Source organism: Triturus cristatus, chromosome 12, assembly GCF_964204655.1.
Source record: "Triturus cristatus chromosome 12, aTriCri1.1, whole genome shotgun sequence".
In the NCBI taxonomy this organism is placed as follows: domain Eukaryota; kingdom Metazoa; phylum Chordata; class Amphibia; order Caudata; family Salamandridae; genus Triturus; species Triturus cristatus.
Window position 1 is genome coordinate 661,479,973 of NC_140595.1, and position 15,694 is coordinate 661,495,666.

The window sequence follows — 15,694 nt, forward strand, 5'->3', positions numbered from 1 at the left end:
TTGAATTATAAATTATTGCATCACCCCTTCCGATCGCCTGACGAACGCCTGACAAACGCCATTCTCACCCTGCCGGGCAAAGCCAAATAAGCCATGCATATTTACAGTTCCTTTGAAAGGCAGAGCGAGGACTAGGACCTCTGTTCCGACTGAATCTGCATCCACAGAAAGGATGTTATAAGGCCCTACAAATTTCACCAAGGAGATGTGAAAGTCTTCCCCCATAAAATACTTTTTTTCCCAGATACCCCGGCTCTTAGGCAAATGAGGTTACTCCTCAAAACCCCACCCCCACTCACCATAAATATCCTTCTCTCCTGCTGTCCATTCAAATGATACAAGGTATCTTGTACATAGAGAGAAAGGGAGAATAGGCAGACTTGCTTCAAAGATTTGGTGACCTTGGATGGGTGGGTTGAATGAAGAAGTGAACCTGGTTTCTGGGAAAGGAGTATCGAGATGAAGATGAGGAAAAGTGAACATGGACCACATTCATAGGTTAGAGAAATACATTTAATAGGTTGAATGGTTTTGAAAAGTGAACTTCGAGCAGTAATTGTTGGTTTTTAAACTGCAAAGAAATTAAAAATGAATGTGGGATTGGAGGCACACTCTGAACAGAAAGGCACCATAAGCTGCTATGGTGCAACTCAAGATGGTGAATAGAACCTTTAATATGATGATGCTCTTCTTTTGCTAGTTTTTTCGAGTCACCTTTTATTGTAAGTAGCTGATACAGCATTTTTTGCAGCTCTTCAGTTTATGGTTATCATGTGAGAACACTGTTTTCATCATATTTATTATTCTACAAATGTATTTTTAAATGCACTGATGTGGTGTTTGCATGAAATGCAAGATGGCACATCATGGAATGTTTAAACTGAGCATCGCGGAGGATATGTGATATTTGGCACCCAGAGGAGTAGGACACGTAGATCCTATAAGAAGTAAAGACTCTCTAGCAAGGGCCGTCCATACTCTGAGTTTAAACTTTACTTTTTGTGAAATGGTTTATGAAAAACAACACGGCTGCTCCAGGTGAGGCTCGAACTCACAACCTCGGCATGGCTCAGTGCAAGTACTGCTGTATAAGTACCGCGCGCTAACCGATTGCGCCACTGGAGCTCTCTCTTTGCACATCTCCCCAGGTGAGCCATCTACAGCTGACCAAGTAGATGACAGACACTGCTCCATCATTCACTGTGCAAGATCGACTCACATGCTAGCATGTTATCATGACTATTAAAAATACAGTCCAAACGGAATAGATTCTATAATTGTCCTATAACATATGCTCTGTCTATTCAAAACCCCATAGAATTATATCTTGACAGTTCTGACAAAGTCTAGGGGAATCTTATGAATATTTGTAATTAGCACATAGTAAGAATTTCCCAAAAATGAAATGTAGGTCCCTGATTGGGGGAAGACGTGGAATGTGAGATCTTGCCTCAGCTGTTTTTTTCTTTTTTAGGTACAGTATATTGACACTTCAGTACCTTTTGTGAAACAAGGTTTCAGATGGGGCTGTAGGGCAGACGAGGTGGCCGAGTGGTTAAGGCGATGGACTGCTAATCCATTGTGCTCTGCACGCGTGGGTTCAAATCCCACCTTCGTCGGAAAGCCATCAGAGTCTCTTTTGATGGCCAGCATTTCTTGTAGTATAATTACACTCTCTTTCAAGACAGAGCCAGGATCCGCTAGATGGGATCATCTGACTGTTCCATTTTAACAAATATGTCAAATAAAGTGAAGTATTTTGTGCGTAATAGAAATTAGATCTTTCATGGAGTTTCCAGAGGATTGCCTTTCACTCACTCCTGGCTTATTAACCAGTTTGGATAAATAGATTGATAAGAAAGCAGCTCTTACTCCTAAAGTTTAGGCCGTCTCAAATGAATGACTGTTAACATATGTCTGCCCCACAGAGACAGATCACTTCTAATAAGTGGGTTCTCTATATGTCACTGATTACAGACATACTAACTAGAGCTATCGGTATGGTCTTGAATGCGAAAACTCTTATTTTCTCATATGAAAATGTAGTTTTTCATACTTCCAAAAAAAGTGCCTTAAGCATGGTCTTCAATGTGTGCGCGCACGTGGACATTCATATGCAACTACGTTTCCATACAGAGTCTCAAAATCATAGATATATTCATACCTCAGTAAGAATACATGTTGCAATTTACATCCTGCGTGCAGACTGGCCTTGTAGCTCAGTGGCAGAGCACTGGTCTTGAAAACCAGGGGTCATGAGTTCAAGCCTCATCAGGGCCTTTTTACATGAGTCTTTCTGTATGTTGTTTTCAAGTCATTCTTCCCTGGAGTCACACCTTGCTTTAGGATTGCTTATTGCCAAGCTTCCCTTTCCTGCTTTCATATTATCAAGAAAATATCATGAAGATCATTGAATTATAAATTATTGCATCACCCCTTCCGATCGCCTGACGAACGCCTGACAAACGCCATTCTCACCCTGCCGGGCAAGCCCTGCCGGGCAAAGCCAAATAAGCCATGCATATTTACAGTTCCTTTGAAAGGCAGAGCGAGGACTAGGACCTCTGTTCCGACTGAATCTGCATCCACAGAAAGGATGTTATAAGGCCCTACAAATTTCACCAAGGAGATGTGAAAGTCTTCCCCCATAAAATACTTTTTTTCCCAGATACCCCGGCTCTTAGGCAAATGAGGTTACTCCTCAAAACCCCACCCCCACTCACCATAAATATCCTTCTCTCCTGCTGTCCATTCAAATGATACAAGGTATCTTGTACATAGAGAGAAAGGGAGAATAGGCAGACTTGCTTCAAAGATTTGGTGACTTTGGATGGGTGGGTTGAATGAAGAAGTGAACCTGGTTTCTGGGAAAGGAGTATCGAGATGAAGATGAGGAAAAGTGAACATGGACCACATTCATAGGTTAGAGAAATACATTTAATAGGTTGAATGGTTTTGAAAAGTGAACTTCGAGCAGTAATTGTTGGTTTTTAAACTGCAAAGAAATTAAAAATGAATGTGGGATTGGAGGCACACTCTGAACAGAAAAGCACCATAAGCTGCTATGGTGCAACTCAAGATGGTGAATAGAACCTTTAATATGATGATGCTCTTCTTTTGCTAGTTTTTTCGAGTCACCTTTTATTGTAAGTAGCTGATCCAGCATTTTTTGCAGCACTTCAGTTTATGGTTATCATGTGAGAACACAGTTTTCATCATATTTATTATTCTACAAATGTATTTTTAAATGCACTGATGTGGTGTTTGCATGAAATGCAAGATGGCACATCATGGAATGTTTAAACTGAGCATCGCGGAGGATATGTGATATTTGGCACCCAGAGGAGTAGGACACGTAGATCCTATAAGAAGTAAAGACTCTCTAGCAAGGGCCGTCCATACTCTGAGTTTAAACTTTACTTTTTGTGAAATGGTTTATGAAAAACAACACGGCTGCTCCAGGTGAGGCTCGAACTCACAACCTCGGCATGGCTCAGTGCAAGTACTGCTGTATAAGTACCGCGCGCTAACCGATTGCGCCACTGGAGCTCTCTCTTTTCACATCTCCCCAGGTGAGCCATCTACAGCTGACCAAGTAGATGACAGACACTGCTCCATCATTCACTGTGCAAGATCGACTCACATGCTAGCATGTTATCATGACTATTAAAAATACAGTCCAAACGGAATAGATTCTATAATTGTCCTATAACATATGCTCTGTCTATTCAAAACCCCATAGAATTATATCTTGACAGTTCTGACAAAGTCTAGGGGAATCTTATGAATATTTGTAATTAGCACATAGTAAGAATTTCCCAAAAATGAAATGTAGGTCCCTGATTGGGGGAAGACGTGGAATGTGAGATCTTGCCTCAGCTGTTTTTTTCTTTTTTAGGTACAGTATATTGACACTTCAGTACCTTTTGTGAAGCAAGGTTTCAGATGGGGCTGTAGGGCAGACGAGGTGGCCGAGTGGTTAAGGCAATGGACTGCTAATCCATTGTGCTCTGCACGCGTGGGTTCGAATCCCACCTTCGTCGGAAAGCCATCAGAGTCTCTTTTGATGGCCAGCATTTCTTGTAGTATAATTACACTCTCTTTCAAGACAGAGCCAGGATCCGCTAGATGGGATCATCTGACTGTTCCATTTTAACAAATATGTCAAATAAAGTGAAGTATTTTGTGCGTAATAGAAATTAGATCTTTCATGGAGTTTCCAGAGGATTGCCTTTCACTCACTCCTGGCTTATTAACCAGTTTGGATAAATAGATTGATAAGAAAGCAGCTCTTACTCCTAAAGTTTAGGCCGTCTCAAATGAATGACTGTTAACATATGTCTGCCCCACAGAGACAGATCACTTCTAATAAGTGGGTTCTCTATATGTCACTGATTGCAGACATACTAACTAGAGCTATCGGTATGGTCTTGAATGCGAAAACTCTTATTTTCTCATATGAAAATGTAGTTTTTCATACTTCCAAAAAAAGTGCCTTAAGCATGGTCTTCAATGTGTGCGCGCACGTGGACATTCATATGCAACTACGTTTCCATACAGAGTCTCAAAATCATAGATATATTCATACCTCAGTAAGAATACATGTTGCAATTTACATCCTGCGTGCAGACTGGCCTTGTAGCTCAGTGGCAGAGCACTGGTCTTGTAAACCAGGGGTCATGAGTTCAAGCCTCATCAGGGCCTTTTTACATGAGTCTTTCTGTATGTTGTTTTCAAGTCATTCTTCCCTGGAGTCACACCTTGCTTTAGGATTGCTTATTGCCAAGCTTCCCTTTCCTGCTTTCATATTATCAAGAAAATATCATGAAGATCATTGAATTATAAATTATTGCCTCACCCCTTCCGATCGCCTGACGAACGCCTGACAAACGCCATTCTCACCCTGCCGGGCAAGCCCTGCCGGGCAAAGCCAAATAAGCCATGCATATTTACAGTTCCTTTGAAAGGCAGAGCGAGGACTAGGACCTCTGTTCCGACTGAATCTGCATCCACAGAAAGGATGTTATAAGGCCCTACAAATTTCACCAAGGAGATGTGAAAGTCTTCCCCCATAAAATACTTTTTTTCCCAGATACCCCGGCTCTTAGGCAAATGAGGTTACTCCTCAAAACCCCACCCCCACTCACCATAAATATCCTTCTCTCCTGCTGTCCATTCAAATGATACAAGGTATCTTGTACATAGAGAGAAAGGGAGAATAGGCAGACTTGCTTCAAAGATTTGGTGACTTTGGATGGGTGGGTTGAATGAAGAAGTGAACCTGGTTTCTGGGAAAGGAGTATCGAGATGAAGATGAGGAAAAGTGAACATGGACCACATTCATAGGTTAGAGAAATACATTTAATAGGTTGAATGGTTTTGAAAAGTGAACTTCGAGCAGTAATTGTTGGTTTTTAAACTGCAAAGAAATTAAAAATGAATGTGGGATTGGAGGCACACTCTGAACAGAAAGGCACCATAAGCTGCTATGGTGCAACTCAAGATGGTGAATAGAACCTTTAATATGATGATGCTCTTCTTTTGCTAGTTTTTTCGAGTCACCTTTTATTGTAAGTAGCTGATACAGCATTTTTTGCAGCTCTTCAGTTTATGGTTATCATGTGAGAACACAGTTTTCATCATATTTATTATTCTACAAATGTATTTTTAAATGCACTGATGTGGTGTTTGCATGAAATGCAAGATGGCACATCATGGAATGTTTAAACTGAGCATCGCGGAGGATATGTGATATTTGGCACCCAGAGGAGTAGGACACGTAGATCCTATAAGAAGTAAAGACTCTCTAGCAAGGGCCGTCCATACTCTGAGTTTAAACTTTACTTTTTGTGAAATGGTTTATGAAAAACAACACGGCTGCTCCAGGTGAGGCTCGAACTCACAACCTCGGCATGGCTCAGTGCAAGTACTGCTGTATAAGTACCGCGCGCTAACCGATTGCGCCACTGGAGCTCTCTCTTTGCACATCTCCCCAGGTGAGCCATCTACAGCTGACCAAGTAGATGACAGACACTGCTCCATCATTCACTGTGCAAGATCGACTCACATGCTAGCATGTTATCATGACTATTAAAAATACAGTCCAAACGGAATAGATTCTATAATTGTCCTATAACATATGCTCTGTCTATTCAAAACCCCATAGAATTATATCTTGACAGTTCTGACAAAGTCTAGGGGAATCTTATGAATATTTGTAATTAGCACATAGTAAGAATTTCCCAAAAATGAAATGTAGGTCCCTGATTGGGGGAAGACGTGGAATGTGAGATCTTGCCTCAGCTGTTTTTTTCTTTTTTAGGTACAGTATATTGACACTTCAGTACCTTTTGTGAAACAAGGTTTCAGATGGGGCTGTAGGGCAGACGAGGTGGCCGAGTGGTTAAGGCGATGGACTGCTAATCCATTGTGCTCTGCACGCGTGGGTTCAAATCCCAACTTCGTCGGAAAGCCATCAGAGTCTCTTTTGATGGCCAGCATTTCTTGTAGTATAATTACACTCTCTTTCAAGACAGAGCCAGGATCCGCTAGATGGGATCATCTGACTGTTCCATTTTAACAAATATGTCAAATAAAGTGAAGTATTTTGTGCGTAATAGAAATTAGATCTTTCATGGAGTTTCCAGAGGATTGCCTTTCACTCACTCCTGGCTTATTAACCAGTTTGGATAAATAGATTGATAAGAAAGCAGCTCTTACTCCTAAAGTTTAGGCCGTCTCAAATGAATGACTGTTAACATATGTCTGCCCCACAGAGACAGATCACTTCTAATAAGTGGGTTCTCTATATGTCACTGATTACAGACATACTAACTAGAGCTATCGGTATGGTCTTGAATGCGAAAACTCTTATTTTCTCATATGAAAATGTAGTTTTTCATACTTCCAAAAAAAGTGCCTTAAGCATGGTCTTCAATGTGTGCGCGCACGTGGACATTCATATGCAACTACGTTTCCATACAGAGTCTCAAAATCATAGATATATTCATACCTCAGTAAGAATACATGTTGCAATTTACATCCTGCGTGCAGATTGGCCTTGTAGCTCAGTGGCAGAGCACTGGTCTTGAAAACCAGGGGTCATGAGTTCAAGCCTCATCAGGGCCTTTTTACATGAGTCTTTCTGTATGTTGTTTTCAAGTCATTCTTCCCTGGAGTCACACCTTGCTTTAGGATTGCTTATTGCCAAGCTTCCCTTTCCTGCTTTCATATTATCAAGAAAATATCATGAAGATCATTGAATTATAAATTATTGCATCACCCCTTCCGATCGCCTGACGAACGCCTGACAAACGCCATTCTCACCCTGCCGGTCAAAGCCAAATAAGCCATGCATATTTACAGTTCCTTTGAAAGGCAGAGCGAGGACTAGGACCTCTGTTCCGACTGAATCTGCATCCACAGAAAGGATGTTATAAGGCCCTACAAATTTCACCAAGGAGATGTGAAAGTCTTCCCCCATAAAATACTTTTTTTCCCAGATACCCCGGCTCTTAGGCAAATGAGGTTACTCCTCAAAACCCCACCCCCACTCACCATAAATATCCTTCTCTCCTGCTGTCCATTCAAATGATACAAGGTATCTTGTACATAGAGAGAAAGGGAGAATAGGCAGACTTGCTTCAAAGATTTGGTGACTTTGGATGGGTGGGTTGAATGAAGAAGTGAACCTGGTTTCTGGGAAAGGAGTATCGAGATGAAGATGAGGAAAAGTGAACATGGACCACATTCATAGGTTAGAGAAATACATTTAATAGGTTGAATGGTTTTGAAAAGTGAACTTCGAGCAGTAATTGTTGGTTTTTAAACTGCAAAGAAATTAAAAATGAATGTGGGATTGGAGGCACACTCTGAACAGAAAGGCACCATAAGCTGCTATGGTGCAACTCAAGATGGTGAATAGAACCTTTAATATGATGATGCTCTTCTTTTGCTAGTTTTTTCGAGTCACCTTTTATTGTAAGTAGCTGATACAGCATTTTTTGCAGCTCTTCAGTTTATGGTTATCATGTGAGAACACAGTTTTCATCATATTTATTATTCTACAAATGTATTTTTAAATGCACTGATGTGGTGTTTGCATGAAATGCAAGATGGCACATCATGGAATGTTTAAACTGAGCATCGCGGAGGATATGTGATATTTGGCACCCAGAGGAGTAGGACACGTAGATCCTATAAGAAGTAAAGACTCTCTAGCAAGGGCCGTCCATACTCTGAGTTTAAACTTTACTTTTTGTGAAATGGTTTATGAAAAACAACACGGCTGCTCCAGGTGAGGCTCAAACTCACAACCTCGGCATGGCTCAGTGCAAGTACTGCTGTATAAGTACCGCGCGCTAACCGATTGCGCCACTGGAGCTCTCTCTTTGCACATCTCCCCAGGTGAGCCATCTACAGCTGACCAAGTAGATGACAGACACTGCTCCATCATTCACTGTGCAAGATCGACTCACATGCTAGCATGTTATCATGACTATTAAAAATACAGTCCAAACGGAATAGATTCTATAATTGTCCTATAACATATGCTCTGTCTATTCAAAACCCCATAGAATTATATCTTGACAGTTCTGACAAAGTCTAGGGGAATCTTATGAATATTTGTATTTAGCACATAGTAAGAATTTCCCAAAAATGAAATGTAGGTCCCTGATTGGGGGAAGACGTGGAATGTGAGATCTTGCCTCAGCTGTTTTTTTCTTTTTTAGGTACAGTATATTGACACTTCAGTACCTTTTGTGAAACAAGGTTTCAGATGGGGCTGTAGGGCAGACGAGGTAGCCGAGTGGTTAAGGCGATGGACTGCTAATCCATTGTGCTCTGCACGCGTGGGTTCAAATCCCAACTTCGTCGGAAAGCCATCAGAGTCTCTTTTGATGGCCAGCATTTCTTGTAGTATAATTACACTCTCTTTCAAGACAGAGCCAGGATCCGCTAGATGGGATCATCTGACTGTTCCATTTTAACAAATATGTCAAATAAAGTGAAGTATTTTGTGCGTAATAGAAATTAGATCTTTCATGGAGTTTCCAGAGGATTGCCTTTCACTCACTCCTGGCTTATTAACCAGTTTGGATAAATAGATTGATAAGAAAGCAGCTCTTACTCCTAAAGTTTAGGCCGTCTCAAATGAATGACTGTTAACATATGTCTGCCCCACAGAGACAGATCACTTCTAATAAGTGGGTTCTCTATATGTCACTGATTACAGACATACTAACTAGAGCTATCGGTATGGTCTTGAATGCGAAAACTCTTATTTTCTCATATGAAAATGTAGTTTTTCATACTTCCAAAAAAAGTGCCTTAAGCATGGTCTTCAATGTGTGCGCGCACGTGGACATTCATATGCAACTACGTTTCCATACAGAGTCTCAAAATCATAGATATATTCATACCTCAGTAAGAATACATGTTGCAATTTACATCCTGCGTGCAGACTGGCCTTGTAGCTCAGTGGCAGAGCACTGGTCTTGAAAACCAGGGGTCATGAGTTCAAGCCTCTTCAGGGCCTTTTTACATGAGTCTTTCTGTATGTTGTTTTCAAGTCATTCTTCCCTGGAGTCACACCTTGCTTTAGGATTGCTTATTGCCAAGCTTCCCTTTCCTGCTTTCATATTATCAAGAAAATATCATGAAGATCATTGAATTATAAATTATTGCATCACCCCTTCCGATCGCCTGACGAACGCCTGACAAACGCCATTCTCACCCTGCCGGGCAAAGCCAAATAAGCCATGCATATTTACAGTTCCTTTGAAAGGCAGAGCGAGGACTAGGACCTCTGTTCCGACTGAATCTGCATCCACAGAAAGGATGTTATAAGGCCCTACAAATTTCACCAAGGAGATGTGAAAGTCTTCCCCCATAAAATACTTTTTTTCCCAGATACCCCGGCTCTTAGGCAAATGAGGTTACTCCTCAAAACCCCACCCCCACTCACCATAAATATCCTTCTCTCCTGCTGTCCATTCAAATGATACAAGGTATCTTGTACATAGAGAGAAAGGGAGAATAGGCAGACTTGCTTCAAAGATTTGGTGACCTTGGATGGGTGGGTTGAATGAAGAAGTGAACCTGGTTTCTGGGAAAGGAGTATCGAGATGAAGATGAGGAAAAGTGAACATGGACCACATTCATAGGTTAGAGAAATACATTTAATAGGTTGAATGGTTTTGAAAAGTGAACTTCGAGCAGTAATTGTTGGTTTTTAAACTGCAAAGAAATTAAAAATGAATGTGGGATTGGAGGCACACTCTGAACAGAAAGGCACCATAAGCTGCTATGGTGCAACTCAAGATGGTGAATAGAACCTTTAATATGATGATGCTCTTCTTTTGCTAGTTTTTTCGAGTCACCTTTTATTGTAAGTAGCTGATACAGCATTTTTTGCAGCTCTTCAGTTTATGGTTATCATGTGAGAACACTGTTTTCATCATATTTATTATTCTACAAATGTATTTTTAAATGCACTGATGTGGTGTTTGCATGAAATGCAAGATGGCACATCATGGAATGTTTAAACTGAGCATCGCGGAGGATATGTGATATTTGGCACCCAGAGGAGTAGGACACGTAGATCCTATAAGAAGTAAAGACTCTCTAGCAAGGGCCGTCCATACTCTGAGTTTAAACTTTACTTTTTGTGAAATGGTTTATGAAAAACAACACGGCTGCTCCAGGTGAGGCTCGAACTCACAACCTCGGCATGGCTCAGTGCAAGTACTGCTGTATAAGTACCGCGCGCTAACCGATTGCGCCACTGGAGCTCTCTCTTTGCACATCTCCCCAGGTGAGCCATCTACAGCTGACCAAGTAGATGACAGACACTGCTCCATCATTCACTGTGCAAGATCGACTCACATGCTAGCATGTTATCATGACTATTAAAAATACAGTCCAAACGGAATAGATTCTATAATTGTCCTATAACATATGCTCTGTCTATTCAAAACCCCATAGAATTATATCTTGACAGTTCTGACAAAGTCTAGGGGAATCTTATGAATATTTGTAATTAGCACATAGTAAGAATTTCCCAAAAATGAAATGTAGGTCCCTGATTGGGGGAAGACGTGGAATGTGAGATCTTGCCTCAGCTGTTTTTTTCTTTTTTAGGTACAGTATATTGACACTTCAGTACCTTTTGTGAAACAAGGTTTCAGATGGGGCTGTAGGGCAGACGAGGTGGCCGAGTGGTTAAGGCGATGGACTGCTAATCCATTGTGCTCTGCACGCGTGGGTTCAAATCCCACCTTCGTCGGAAAGCCATCAGAGTCTCTTTTGATGGCCAGCATTTCTTGTAGTATAATTACACTCTCTTTCAAGACAGAGCCAGGATCCGCTAGATGGGATCATCTGACTGTTCCATTTTAACAAATATGTCAAATAAAGTGAAGTATTTTGTGCGTAATAGAAATTAGATCTTTCATGGAGTTTCCAGAGGATTGCCTTTCACTCACTCCTGGCTTATTAACCAGTTTGGATAAATAGATTGATAAGAAAGCAGCTCTTACTCCTAAAGTTTAGGCCGTCTCAAATGAATGACTGTTAACATATGTCTGCCCCACAGAGACAGATCACTTCTAATAAGTGGGTTCTCTATATGTCACTGATTACAGACATACTAACTAGAGCTATCGGTATGGTCTTGAATGCGAAAACTCTTATTTTCTCATATGAAAATGTAGTTTTTCATACTTCCAAAAAAAGTGCCTTAAGCATGGTCTTCAATGTGTGCGCGCACGTGGACATTCATATGCAACTACGTTTCCATACAGAGTCTCAAAATCATAGATATATTCATACCTCAGTAAGAATACATGTTGCAATTTACATCCTGCGTGCAGACTGGCCTTGTAGCTCAGTGGCAGAGCACTGGTCTTGAAAACCAGGGGTCATGAGTTCAAGCCTCATCAGGGCCTTTTTACATGAGTCTTTCTGTATGTTGTTTTCAAGTCATTCTTCCCTGGAGTCACACCTTGCTTTAGGATTGCTTATTGCCAAGCTTCCCTTTCCTGCTTTCATATTATCAAGAAAATATCATGAAGATCATTGAATTATAAATTATTGCATCACCCCTTCCGATCGCCTGACGAACGCCTGACAAACGCCATTCTCACCCTGCCGGGCAAGCCCTGCCGGGCAAAGCCAAATAAGCCATGCATATTTACAGTTCCTTTGAAAGGCAGAGCGAGGACTAGGACCTCTGTTCCGACTGAATCTGCATCCACAGAAAGGATGTTATAAGGCCCTACAAATTTCACCAAGGAGATGTGAAAGTCTTCCCCCATAAAATACTTTTTTTCCCAGATACCCCGGCTCTTAGGCAAATGAGGTTACTCCTCAAAACCCCACCCCCACTCACCATAAATATCCTTCTCTCCTGCTGTCCATTCAAATGATACAAGGTATCTTGTACATAGAGAGAAAGGGAGAATAGGCAGACTTGCTTCAAAGATTTGGTGACCTTGGATGGGTGGGTTGAATGAAGAAGTGAACCTGGTTTCTGGGAAAGGAGTATCGAGATGAAGATGAGGAAAAGTGAACATGGACCACATTCATAGGTTAGAGAAATACATTTAATAGGTTGAATGGTTTTGAAAAGTGAACTTCGAGCAGTAATTGTTGGTTTTTAAACTGCAAAGAAATTAAAAATGAATGTGGGATTGGAGGCACACTCTGAGCAGAAAAGCACCATAAGCTGCTATGGTGCAACTCAAGATGGTGAATAGAACCTTTAATATGATGATGCTCTTCTTTTGCTAGTTTTTTCGAGTCACCTTTTATTGTAAGTAGCTGATACAGCATTTTTTGCAGCTCTTCAGTTTATGGTTATCATGTGAGAACACTGTTTTCATCATATTTATTATTCTACAAATGTATTTTTAAATGCACTGATGTGGTGTTTGCATGAAATGCAAGATGGCACATCATGGAATGTTTAAACTGAGCATCGCGGAGGATATGTGATATTTGGCACCCAGAGGAGTAGGACACGTAGATCCTATAAGAAGTAAAGACTCTCTAGCAAGGGCCGTCCATACTCTGAGTTTAAACTTTACTTTTTGTGAAATGGTTTATGAAAATCAACACGGCTGCTACAGGTGAGGCTCGAACTCACAACCTCGGCATGGCTCAGTGCAAGTACTGCTGTATAAGTACCGCGCGCTAACCGATTGCGCCACTGGAGCTCTCTCTTTTCACATCTCCCCAGGTGAGCCATCTACAGCTGACCAAGTAGATGACAGACACTGCTCCATCATTCACTGTGCAAGATCGACTCACATGCTAGCATGTTATCATGACTATTAAAAATACAGTCCAAACGGAATAGATTCTATAATTGTCCTATAACATATGCTCTGTCTATTCAAAACCCCATAGAATTATATCTTGACAGTTCTGACAAAGTCTAGGGGAATCTTATGAATATTTGTAATTAGCACATAGTAAGAATTTCCCAAAAATGAAATGTAGGTCCCTGATTGGGGGAAGACGTGGAATGTGAGATCTTGCCTCAGCTGTTTTTTTCTTTTTTAGGTACAGTATATTGACACTTCAGTACCTTTTGTGAAGCAAGGTTTCAGATGGGGCTGTAGGGCAGACGAGGTGGCCGAGTGGTTAAGGCGATGGACTGCTAATCCATTGTGCTCTGCACGCGTGGGTTCGAATCCCACCTTCGTCGGAAAGCCATCAGAGTATCTTTTGATGGCCAGCATTTCTTGTAGTATAATTACACTCTCTTTCAAGACAGAGCCAGGATCCGCTAGATGGGATCATCTGACTGTTCCATTTTAACAAATATGTCAAATAAAGTGAAGTATTTTGTGCGTAATAGAAATTAGATCTTTCATGGAGTTTCCAGAGGATTGCCTTTCACTCACTCCTGGCTTATTAACCAGTTTGGATAAATAGATTGATAAGAAAGCAGCTCTTACTCCTAAAGTTTAGGCCGTCTCAAATGAATGACTGTTAACATATGTCTGCCCCACAGAGACAGATCACTTCTAATAAGTGGGTTCTCTATATGTAACTGATTGCAGACATACTAACTAGAGCTATCGGTATGGTCTTGAATGCGAAAACTCTTATTTTCTCATATGAAAATGTAGTTTTTCATACTTCCAAAAAAAGTGCCTTAAGCATGGTCTTCAATGTGTGCGCACACGTGGACATTCATATGCAACTACGTTTCCATACAGAGTCTCAAAATCATAGATATATTCATACCTCAGTAAGAATACATGTTGCAATTTACATCCTGCGTGCAGACTGGCCTTGTAGCTCAGTGGCAGAGCACTGGTCTTGTAAACCAGGGGTCATGAGTTCAAGCCTCATCAGGGCCTTTTTACATGAGTCTTTCTGTATGTTGTTTTCAAGTCATTCTTCCCTGGAGCCACACCTTGCTTTAGGATTGCTTATTGCCAAGCTTCCCTTTCCTGCTTTCATATTATCAAGAAAATATCATGAAGATCATTGAATTATAAATTATTGCCTCACCCCTTCCGATCGCCTGACGAACGCCTGACAAACGCCATTCTCACCCTGCCGGGCAAGCCCTGCCGGGCAAAGCCAAATAAGCCATGCATATTTACAGTTCCTTTGAAAGGCAGAGCGAGGACTAGGACCTCTGTTCCGACTGAATCTGCATCCACAGAAAGGATGTTATAAGGCCCTACAAATTTCACCAAGGAGATGTGAAAGTCTTCCCCCATAAAATACTTTTTTTCCCAGATACCCCGGCTCTTAGGCAAATGAGGTTACTCCTCAAAACCCCACCCCCACTCACCATAAATATCCTTCTCTCCTGCTGTCCATTCAAATGATACAAGGTATCTTGTACATAGAGAGAAAGGGAGAATAGGCAGACTTGCTTCAAAGATTTGGTGACCTTGGATGGGTGGGTTGAATGAAGAAGTGAACCTGGTTTCTGGGAAAGGAGTATCGAGATGAAGATGAGGAAAAGTGAACATGGACCACATTCATAGGTTAGAGAAATACATTTAATAGGTTGAATGGTTTTGAAAAGTGAACTTCGAGCAGTAATTGTTGGTTTTTAAACTGCAAAGAAATTAAAAATGAATGTGGGATTGGAGGCACACTCTGAGCAGAAAAGCACCATAAGCTGCTATGGTGCAACTCAAGATGGTGAATAGAACCTTTAATATGATGATGCTCTTCTTTTGCTAGTTTTTTCGAGTCACCTTTTATTGTAAGTAGCTGATACAGCATTTTTTGCAGCTCTTCAGTTTATGGTTATCATGTGAGAACACTGTTTTCATCATATTTATTATTCTACAAATGTATTTTTAAATGCACTGATGTGGTGTTTGCATGAAATGCAAGATGGCACATCATGGAATGTTTAAACTGAGCATCGCGGAGGATATGTGATATTTGGCACCCAGAGGAGTAGGACACGTAGATCCTATAAGAAGTAAAGACTCTCTAGCAAGGGCCGTCCATACTCTGAGTTTAAACTTTACTTTTTGTGAAATGGTTTATGAAAATCAACACGGCTGCTACAGGTGAGGCTCGAACTCACAACCTCGGCATGGCTCAGTGCAAGTACTGCTGTATAAGTACCGCGCGCTAACCGATTGCGCCACTGGAGCTCTCTCTTTTCACATCTCCCCAGGTGAGCCATCTACAGCTGACCAAGTAGATG

General features: G+C 41.2%; 15 non-coding genes across 15 annotated transcripts; 10 read left to right on the forward strand and 5 right to left on the reverse strand.

Moving 5' to 3' along the window:
• Positions 1-1,030: 1,030 nt before the first annotated feature.
• TRNAI-UAU (transfer RNA isoleucine (anticodon UAU)) lies at positions 1,031-1,125 on the reverse strand. Its single transcript has 2 exons — positions 1,088-1,125; positions 1,031-1,066 (listed from the first exon to the last, which is right to left on the reverse strand). It is a non-coding gene; the product is annotated as a tRNA-Ile (tRNA).
• A 412-nt stretch (positions 1,126-1,537) lies between these two features.
• TRNAS-GCU (transfer RNA serine (anticodon GCU)) lies at positions 1,538-1,619 on the forward strand. The gene has a single exon. It is a non-coding gene; the product is annotated as a tRNA-Ser (tRNA).
• A 589-nt stretch (positions 1,620-2,208) lies between these two features.
• TRNAS-UGA (transfer RNA serine (anticodon UGA)) lies at positions 2,209-2,280 on the forward strand. The gene has a single exon. It is a non-coding gene; the product is annotated as a tRNA-Ser (tRNA).
• A 1,174-nt stretch (positions 2,281-3,454) lies between these two features.
• Positions 3,455-3,549, reverse strand: TRNAI-UAU (transfer RNA isoleucine (anticodon UAU)). Its single transcript has 2 exons — positions 3,512-3,549; positions 3,455-3,490 (listed from the first exon to the last, which is right to left on the reverse strand). It is a non-coding gene; the product is annotated as a tRNA-Ile (tRNA).
• Positions 3,550-3,961: 412 nt separating this feature from the next.
• Positions 3,962-4,043, forward strand: TRNAS-GCU (transfer RNA serine (anticodon GCU)). Its single transcript has one exon. It is a non-coding gene; the product is annotated as a tRNA-Ser (tRNA).
• Positions 4,044-4,632: 589 nt separating this feature from the next.
• Positions 4,633-4,704, forward strand: TRNAT-UGU (transfer RNA threonine (anticodon UGU)). Its single transcript has one exon. It is a non-coding gene; the product is annotated as a tRNA-Thr (tRNA).
• Positions 4,705-5,878: 1,174 nt separating this feature from the next.
• Positions 5,879-5,973, reverse strand: TRNAI-UAU (transfer RNA isoleucine (anticodon UAU)). Its single transcript has 2 exons — positions 5,936-5,973; positions 5,879-5,914 (listed from the first exon to the last, which is right to left on the reverse strand). It is a non-coding gene; the product is annotated as a tRNA-Ile (tRNA).
• A 1,083-nt stretch (positions 5,974-7,056) lies between these two features.
• TRNAS-UGA (transfer RNA serine (anticodon UGA)) lies at positions 7,057-7,128 on the forward strand. The gene has a single exon. It is a non-coding gene; the product is annotated as a tRNA-Ser (tRNA).
• A 1,160-nt stretch (positions 7,129-8,288) lies between these two features.
• Positions 8,289-8,383, reverse strand: TRNAI-UAU (transfer RNA isoleucine (anticodon UAU)). The gene is made up of 2 exons: positions 8,346-8,383; positions 8,289-8,324 (listed from the first exon to the last, which is right to left on the reverse strand). It is a non-coding gene; the product is annotated as a tRNA-Ile (tRNA).
• Positions 8,384-9,466: 1,083 nt separating this feature from the next.
• Positions 9,467-9,538, forward strand: TRNAS-UGA (transfer RNA serine (anticodon UGA)). The gene has a single exon. It is a non-coding gene; the product is annotated as a tRNA-Ser (tRNA).
• Positions 9,539-10,698: 1,160 nt separating this feature from the next.
• Positions 10,699-10,793, reverse strand: TRNAI-UAU (transfer RNA isoleucine (anticodon UAU)). The gene is made up of 2 exons: positions 10,756-10,793; positions 10,699-10,734 (listed from the first exon to the last, which is right to left on the reverse strand). It is a non-coding gene; the product is annotated as a tRNA-Ile (tRNA).
• Positions 10,794-11,205: 412 nt separating this feature from the next.
• Positions 11,206-11,287, forward strand: TRNAS-GCU (transfer RNA serine (anticodon GCU)). Its single transcript has one exon. It is a non-coding gene; the product is annotated as a tRNA-Ser (tRNA).
• A 589-nt stretch (positions 11,288-11,876) lies between these two features.
• On the forward strand, positions 11,877-11,948 carry TRNAS-UGA (transfer RNA serine (anticodon UGA)). The gene has a single exon. It is a non-coding gene; the product is annotated as a tRNA-Ser (tRNA).
• A 1,681-nt stretch (positions 11,949-13,629) lies between these two features.
• On the forward strand, positions 13,630-13,711 carry TRNAS-GCU (transfer RNA serine (anticodon GCU)). The gene has a single exon. It is a non-coding gene; the product is annotated as a tRNA-Ser (tRNA).
• A 589-nt stretch (positions 13,712-14,300) lies between these two features.
• TRNAT-UGU (transfer RNA threonine (anticodon UGU)) lies at positions 14,301-14,372 on the forward strand. The gene has a single exon. It is a non-coding gene; the product is annotated as a tRNA-Thr (tRNA).
• The last annotated feature ends 1,322 nt before the right edge of the window (positions 14,373-15,694 follow it).